Source organism: Pleurodeles waltl, chromosome 7, assembly GCF_031143425.1.
Source record: "Pleurodeles waltl isolate 20211129_DDA chromosome 7, aPleWal1.hap1.20221129, whole genome shotgun sequence".
Lineage (NCBI taxonomy): Eukaryota > Metazoa > Chordata > Amphibia > Caudata > Salamandridae > Pleurodeles > Pleurodeles waltl.
The window spans coordinates 903419419-903428827 of NC_090446.1; the positions used below are offsets into that span (position 1 = coordinate 903419419).

Genomic DNA, 9409 nt, shown 5'->3' on the forward strand with positions numbered 1-9409 from the left:
CTTTTAATCCTTATTGTGAAACACAGTGATAGGCACACCTTGTGCCTACAAATATTGCCTCAATTACAAGGAACTAGGCACGTTAGTGCGCAACAAATACAATTACAAAGGAACTAGGCATGTTTAATGTGGAATACGGTGATAGGCACACCTTGTGCTTACAATTACAAAAGAACCATTTATCTACACATTTGACTTGTTGGAAGTGCCGGAATTTATTGTGACTGGACTCCGTTCTCAAAAAAATGTTTTAATGCATTTTACGCCAATATTGTTCACCTGAATTCAGTATTTATTGATATAGGACATTGTTAATTACAGAATGTCTAGTATTCAGCCTCTACCATTTTTTTTTAATGAACCAGGAGATCCGCCCATTCAGTGGGAATTGTGGTTGGATTTATTTGAGGCATATGTAGATGTGTTGGAAGATGGCGAATGTTCACCTGATAGGTACCTGTCATTGCTTAAACATCGTTTGGGGGCTGTAGGGTTAAGGGAATAAAAAAAATTACCATCTGTAGATAATGTGCATGGGGTAGATGTGGATAAATATGCTTTACACCAGTTACAGGATAGGTATGGCCGGAAAATAAATGTAGTCATGGAAAGGTATACATTTTATTCCAGGGAACAGAAGGCTGATGAATCCATTGACCAGTATATGGCAGTGTTAGGAGGCTTAGCGGTTACGTGTGCTTTTGACAATATGACATATGACCAAGTTTTAAGGGACCAATTATTAATGAAGACTAAATCTAAAAAAATACAGGAGAAACTTTGGTCTTCTGGGGAAATATCTTTAAAAACGGCTGTTGAGGTAGCGAGGAGCATTGAGATTACTGAAGATTGCATACAAACTATTAGGAGGGAAGTCAAAGATTATGACACCGTGTGTACCATAAGCAAAGACAGGGAATGCAAGGACAAAAAGAAGAAAATAGTTTCCCGGTCTGGTAGTGGGGATAACAAATCTGGGGATAACAAGTCTGGCATGAACAACAATACTAGAGTGTGCTTTAGATGCAGCGCCAGTTTGCATTTTGCAAATTTTAATGGTTGTCCGGCGTTTGGGAAAAATTGCAATGCATGTAAAAAAAAAGGGACATTTTGCACGTGTGTGCAGAAGTTTCGAAAAAAAAGTGAGTTGTGTTGTGGAGAATGTGGATGATGATGAGGTTGAGGAAGGAATGCAGAATTTGGTATAAAGCAGTCAAGGATGTAATATTAAGGGGAGAGAGCTTCAATTTCCTAAGTGTTATGTAAATATTGATGGTGCACGAGTAGAAGCTATGGTGGACTTGTGTGCGTGGTACACTATAATAGGCAGATCTCTATTTAATCGGGGGGTTCGGGAGGTGGCGGTTGGAGAACAGAGCGGTCCCGACATTGCTCCTGTAATGTTCCCGCATGAAGTGCAATAAAAGTAATTTACCCACTACTGCCGGTCTCCGTCTTCACAAGCGGTCTGAATTGTGGTCAGCCACGGCAGTGCTGAACTCAGTGCCGCTGTGTTGATTCCAACTCAGCTTTCTACCAGCCTTTCCATGGCAAAGTGACCACCAGGGGGGCCTCTGCACTACCCATGCCAGGCCAATACCATAGCACTGTTCCATCCGATCAGCCCGGCGGGAACATCGTAATACAATTTTCCCGCCAGTCAGCCCGACAGGAACATTGTAATATGACTGGGAGGGACACTGCCAGCATGGCAGTGGCTTCCTCGTGTGGGATTGGCGGTCCCATAGTGAGTCCGCCAATGTCGTAGTGAAGCTATTATTCTCTATTCCCCTTAAATAATTAAGAAAGACTGAGAAACACATTTATTTACATACAAAATTCCGCAATATTTTGCTTCCTAGTAACTCTTCCAAAGATACTGGTCTTAACTACCACCATTCTGCTTCTCTTCACCCATTACCATTTGACCCATTTCACTCCTTCCAACCACTGTAGTTGTTTAGTTGTAATGTTTGTTCTTTTCTTGCGAAGATAATGTACACCTTCTCACTTTCTCAACATCCCATTTCACTTTCTTACTTCTTTTCATCCACCCCAGATTCACTCTGAAGTGAGGGACACAGCTTCTCATGATTTCAAATGGACTTTCAACTACTGTTCCATGCCGCATCATTCTATAGGTCCATACCATTCTCTTTAATTCGTACTCCCAATTTTTCATTCCTTTGCTGGCCAACTGTATTATACCTTTCACAACTCTATTCACCTATTCCACCACAGCGTTTCCTTGGGATGATGTAAAGCCGTAAATTTCTGTTCTACAACAGCTAAGCTAACCTAATAAAAGTTTTCATTCAAAACAGATGCAGGAATACCTTCTCTTAAAAACACTTCCTCAAGAAATTTGATCACTATAGTGTCCACCTTACTCACCACTTCCACTTAAATCCATCTGGAGAACATATCCACTAGAGGCATAATGTACTTGCATGAACCATTATTCCATCTAATTGGTCCATTAATATCCATGTCATATTTCATCCCAAGGCATCTTAGGACACTTCAAAGAGGACATGGGAGGCTTCAAAATCTTCTGGGATTTGTCTGAGGTCTCACAATCCAAACATGCTCTCACAAATCTCTCAATTTCTAAATCAACTTTGGACCATCAATAAAACATTTTTAAATCCTTGCATCTGTGACGACCAAGAGAACTATTACAAAATAGCTTGCTTACTATATTTCTCATCTGTTTCTAAAACAACGTGTAATTCATAGAAATCCCTCACTTTTAAAAATCACAACTACTAGCATTATCAAATATACAAGCAGCACCAACCATTAACTCAGTGATAATGAAAGGCAAACATTTTAAATCTGCTAACCAGGGCAACATTGGGTTTCAGAATATTTTACCTGTCAGTGCTTTCTGACCTAAATTGACTAACATGTGAAAAGGACACCTAGACTGGTCATTATGTCCTCAAATTGTGGTGCCATAATTATTTGGATGTTCAATTACGACATAATTTCATGCTTTTTAATCTCAGAATAGGAGATAATGTGCTAAATGTACACGCGTTTCCCAGCTCTGAAGTGCCAAAGCCGAAATCTGCACACCTGCTTTTCGCTAGGTTTCACTTGGCACAAATCGAGTGGGCTAAAAACTTCTGGGGAACTATTTAAAACAGAATTATAATCCAGATTCAGGAACAGACGAGTTTGTGACTAAATCAGGATATGCAAATAGTTTGGAATGAGGGCCTAAATACTTTTGCACTTTGTGCATGATACTATTTATTATAACTAATGTTCTCATATGTCGCTCAAATAGTGAGGCGGCTGCTACAGAGCACTAACAAAAACATTACTTGATCGCATATCTGAGATTCCATGCCACACATGATATATGGTATTTCAATAAATTGCTGATGCTCTTTATTAATTGATAAATGTTTTATATAGTGCAAACAAGATGCATGAGGGTATCAGAGCACTTTACAGGTAAAAACAAACAACAACATATTTTAAAACAGTAGAGGATGTAGTATCTCCCGGGAAGAGACCACCACAAGAACCAGGCAGCCAAATAAATAAAAAGCACATAATATGCAAGTAATTTCTATGGGTGTAAACACTGAGCCCAATTGGGATCCAGTGAGTGGAGTTTGTGAACTCTAGAACAGGAATTTGTTTGGCAGTGGGAGTTTAGCTTCCTTTTTAAATGATGCCTTTGAGAGAATCAGTCTGATTTCAGAGGGCAAGGAGTTCCATATTCTTGGGGCAATGCCAGAGAAGGCTCTGTCATAAATGTTCTTTTTATAAAATTCTGTGATCTCAGCAATAAGGTGCTTGTTCTTCTAGAGGATCTGAAGCCACCTGATAGCTCCAGTTTTTGTGCCTCGGGGTATTGAAGTGTAGGGCTTTATGGGTCATGCAGGCAAGTTCTTATTGAATTCTTGCTTTATATGATAGCCAGTTTAGGGATTTCAGGTCAGAAGTAATGTGGTTGTATCTTTTAGATCCGGTGAAGAGCCTTGCAGCAGAGTTAAGAGATGCCCTTAGTGGAGCCAACTTAGATCTAGGTAGGCCGCAGAGGGTTGCACTTCCATAGTCCAATCTAAAAATCACTAGGGCTTGAACCACTGATTTCAATTAATCGAGGGGAGGAAGGGTTTTATTTTTCTTATGACACTGATTTGGAAGTTCATTTCTTTAGAGGCAGTACTGATGTGCTCCTTCATGTTAAAGTTCTTGCCTAGCATTATTCCTAGTGATCGCATTAAATTTATAATGTGTGGTAAGAGGTTAAAGGCTGTTAGTTGCTTCATCCATTCTCAAATATCGGGTGACTGATTGGTGGGGCATTTAAGAGGAATTCCATTTTGAGAGCATTTATTTTGAGGTGGTTATATGTCAGCCAGGGTCAGGCTTTTAGTAGAGTTCTGCTGAGAAACTGGATATCTTTGGGCAATGAGATTTTCAGGTACAGTTGACTGTCATCAATGTACATATGATAGTGGATGTTGGATCATTTCAATTAAAGGCTCCAGGAGCAGATTGAAGAGAGTGGGAGAGAGCTTCGATCCCTGTGGGACTCGTAGTGTGACCAGTGCGTCAGTGGACAGGGACTGATTAACCTTGATTCTTTGGGTCCTGCTGGTGAGAAATGAGGTGAACTAATTTAGTACGGCTCAGATAGTCCCATCCTACGTTCCAGTAAGTCTAGGAGGCTGTCATGTTTAACTGTGTTGAAAGCCAATGAGAGGTTGAAGAGGATTCAAAGGCATCACTTGTTTTGATCTAGCAATATTAGTGCATCTACTATGTGCGTTAGAACAGGTTGAGTGTTGTGGCTCTGGCAGAAGCCAGATCGGAATTGGTCTAAAAGATGGAATTGTTCTATGTGGTTGCATAATTAAACATGGATAGATTTCTCCAGGAGCTTTGCTAGTGTTGGAAAGTTGGAGACTGGGCAGAAGTTGTTTAGGTCTGTGTGATCTGCGTGGGCTTTTTCACAATAGAGGTAACCTACCCAGACTTTAGGCAATCTGCAATAGTGCATTGAAGGACAGGGGTATTTACTATCCCTAAAATGGCTGGCAGGCCCGAGCCATTCGAGATCCACAATCATAGGGAGATCCCCATTGACCATAAAACCTCAACTTCTGAGTATTAGTCAGCGTAGAAGACGGCTTCCACTGGAAACAGGCAACAGCGGAATATACTGAGGAGGAGGATGCACATGTAAAGGGTAGCCTTGAGGTGAACTGGAAGGAAGATGTAAACACTATGGTAGTTTTGGGGCAAGCAGCAAAGCACATAGAACACAGCCTACAGCGGGACAGTCTCAGATCAGGTGGCGACCAGCTCTCCTATCAGCCGCATATTTCAATGCTCGCAGCAGAGCTGGTCGGGCCATGTCTCAACCGGGCGGGAGTCTGGAAAAGAGAACTCTTGCCGGAAGGAGGTTGGGCAGGCAGTTGTTGACGCAGATATGCTAATTAGAAATCATTAATAAATGCTTATATGTTATGGTTTATAAAAGTTCATAGAGAAATTAATTGTAGAGAAAATTAATGTGTATGTTTGAAAATGTGCCCACGGGAAATGGCAGCCACTTATATGAACTTGTACTAAAAGGACTAAAAATGTGTGAAATATTGAAACCGTATAATAATAATGTAGTAATATGTCATATTAGGCTGTATAACCTATGTTTTGCATTATATTGTAGAGTTAACTTAGGCGAAGTTGTGGCCTAGTTTTCCAGGCCTCATACAGAAGATGAATTTCTAGCGCACTGCAGAGAAGCTGGTGCGTTGAACTGTCCCTGAACTGCATCCGTTCATAAAATCTGCTTAGCTAGACTTTTCAATGTACCGACGAACAGGAGATGAGGGACTAAGATATGTAACAAGTTTGCTGTAAGACAGACTCAATGTACTTTCCCAGGACTCGAATGCTAGAAGCACTGACTGGAGAAGATGCAACATTTTCGATACCTGATGAGCCGGATGGTGAGGACATCGTACAATGAACCAATTAACAAATTGGGGATGGGGAAATATTAGAATTCATAGATTTGTAAAATTAATATTATAGGTTAGAGTCATAACTTCCGATTGACTGATCAATTAGAAACTAGGGGGATGGACTGAAAAACTCTAATAAAAAGTCATGACAAGAGGCTAAAACTTCAGATGCAAGGGGAGAATTGATGATGCCAGAAGACGCCAGTTGAGATTATGTCATTGGGCTCATGCTCTTGAGAGCCAGATGAGTTGCTGATCGATTGATGACCTGAAGACAAAGACAGACTTTGTTGCTGATCCACTTTGTGGATAGGTAGCTATGACAATGTGACTGAATAACTTTTTTGCCTTTTCTTCTAGGTACCAACTGCACTGTTTAATAGTTTTCCTCTTAGCTAGATGTTTTCCAAATTCATGTTTCTAAATTGTTTTCACATGAATTCTCACATGCTAAATGCTAATCTGGGTTAGGTAACGGTTTCTTTGGGTGAATCGGACAGTGACCAATGATTGACATACTGATTGCTGAATTCTGCTATTAATGCTGTTATGTTCATCTTTATGGGCTTATGCTGAAGCATTTGAGCATATGTTTTCTCAAGTTCTGATTAGATTCTGTTATTATTGGTTATTAATGAACTAATTCTGAGCTGATTGAATAAAGTTTGAATTAAGCTTATGATTTAGTGTTTTAACTAATAGCGAAATAAAACTGGTAAAACGTATAACTGAGTTGTGGTTATTCATGAAATGGTGATATATTGTCTCATGCTTAATGATTCTTTTAGTGGTTATTGATTGATTACATAGATAATTCATGTTCACCCATTACTACATAGCTAGGATACTCCATGCGATCCAAAAGGTTAATCGGCCTACACGCGTCCCCTTGTAAGTTTACTTACAAAGGACCAGGCGCCCTAGCACAGTTAAGCCTTTGTTATGTGGATTGGTGTGGAAAGGGGTAGTGTGACAAAAATACTTGAGCATTTTCACTTCTGGTCGCAAAACCTCCAGGGCCTGCTTTGGGTACGAGCAACATGTGCTTACATTTGGCTAGGTTACAAAGCATACAGTTAGAACTGGAATAAGAGAGAGCTGTCATTACAAAAAGCTCATATACAGTGGTGTGCAATGTAGGTCTAGAAAGGCTGGATTCAAGCTCAAACGAGACGGATATTCAGTCCGTCTTATTTCAAATACATTATAGGCTATGCCAGTTGTGAAAAGCAGGACATATTGATGAAGTAACCTATCCGACAAACTCTTAAAATAACATCAACTCACTTTAGTACCGTTACATTCTAGCATGGATCAACCATGGGCAGGAATAACTACTCTCTCATGGGCCTGAAAGCAAAGCAACAGCCCCCACACACCCCTGCCACGAGCGTTCGAGTCGGCAACCTGATATTTCAGACCAACACTGACGTGCTAGGTTTCGCAGGCACGTATCTCTAACAGGAAAAGTGAAAGTCCCAGCATGCACGGCGCTGTCAATAACCAGGTAGGACCAGATGACAGCCACCCTCACTAAGCCAGTTTGCCACTGTGCACCCCTAACCCAGGTCCAAGCGTGGGGTGCAGGGGAGCCCCCGTGCCCGTTCAGGCTCCTCCACACCCCGAGCAAAAGGAACCGTCGTCATTCCACCTCCGTTTCTTGCCCCGCTGTCCCACGCACCCGTTGGAAGGGGGAGGAGGGAGCTACACTTACGTACGGGCATGAACTATGACCCCGTGCCCTCGGCACGGGACGCCAGCTCAACACCCACCCCGGTGAAACAGGCGGCAAGACCAGAGAACTGGGGGTGTAAGGGAGGAGGCAGGCTGGCATTTTACCTGTTTAGATCTAGACGACGCCTCCCTGGGTGGATCTCACTCCTCCCGGGTCCCGATCCACCTCGCACTTGGTGGAAAGCTAATTTCCTCCTCCGTTGTCTTTCTTTCTGATCCTTTCCTTTCGTTTTACAGAAAATAACAACTTGCGGTTTGCAACCAGCTCAGGCTCAGAGAGACTAGTGAGTGGCACCTGCGTTATCCAATCAGGCTGCGAGTCCTGCAGTTCTGGCCCACTTGCTGCCGAGCACACAGGCCCACCTTCCGCAGTCACATGGAAGGCTAACTGACCTCAAAATAACTTGCACTGAAAACAGAACATAAGAAGTGCTGCGTTTGTATTTGGAAGCTGGTTACCAGCTAAAAAACGAAACTAGGAGCATGATAATATTAATCATTTGCACTGCAGAAACTGAACTGTCCAACTAACTGTTTCTAATTTAATCGATATCTGAGGACAAAGGCCGAGCTGGGTACGCTGGGGGCTAAACATGTGGCCCACCGGATTCCCTTTATTTGCAGCATCACTTGACATCAGTGGATTTTTATATCATAGCCTCTGGGGATCATTTACTTTAACTGTTAATAAAAACGAATAATATGCATGCTAAACCAATGAAAATAACCATAAGGAGACATTCTTTTCACATGGAATGAAGTGCCATAAGTGCTTTATACATATGTACCGACCGACCTGATTCAGACGGGAGACTTCCAATTTTGAAGCAAAAAGTGGCTTTAGTTTAGCCGTCTCCTGCTTAATATTACCTCTGCTTTATTAGAAGTCAATGGGAAAAATACATTCATCTGAGTTTTTTTGGAAAAGCTCCAACTTTCCTGTTCTAAAATGTTGGCATGCATGTTTAGGGTTATAATAAACATATCACATTTCCCAAAACATTGCTCATCTGGTGTCTTCACAGAGTCCAGAAACTGAATGGGCATTACATCTGTACCTCCCTTTACCCTTCCTGAGCAATTTCCATTTATTCTTATTGACATTGTGTGTGTTTGAAGCTTGCACTGGTGGTCAGCATGTGAAGTAAACAATCGAAGGCCATGAGAGAAGCTGGGTCATGTTATCAAAGGGAAAATGTGGCACCCGTAGCGGCGTAGCTTCTTCATTAAGATTGGGGGGTGTAAGCTTCAGATTTCCTGACAATCATGCTGACATACCTTGTTAAAATACATTATATGACAAGTAGATTGCATGAGAGGGGCTTCAGAGGTGGTGGAAAGGGAGAGCAGTGCAGATTGTTAGGAGTAATAAGTGAGAGAAACACAATATTGTGTAAAAAAAAAAAAAAAAACATTTTTAGGGCTTTCAAAACAGCTAAGAGAGAGCTTATTTTTTTTTTGTCACTGTGTGCGTGCATAAATCCCAGGTGAAATCTGACAGACACCTCACCATACCTGACAGAAAGCACCTGTACCCAACTATTCATCAGAAAATACATTTGTTAGGGGGGTGTAATACCCCAAATGCCACCTAGAAGCTACGCCCCTGAGTATGGGAAGCTAGATTTGATGGGCAGTGAGAGAAGCCCACACTGTTGAGAAGTATCAGATGTTCACTC

The 9409-nt window shown here is 41.6% G+C and overlaps 1 protein-coding gene across 1 annotated transcript in view; it reads right to left on the reverse strand.

Annotated features, from left to right (window-relative positions):
* The window catches only part of LOC138245696 (zinc-binding protein A33-like), a 51539-nt gene extending 43516 nt beyond the window's left edge, over positions 1 to 8023 (reverse strand). Inside the window, exon 1 of the mRNA XM_069199520.1 lies at positions 7836 to 8023. The gene's annotated coding sequence lies outside the window, so the exon portion shown is untranslated. The remainder of the gene's footprint in view (positions 1 to 7835) is intronic.
* Between the last annotated feature and the right edge of the window lie 1386 nt (positions 8024 to 9409).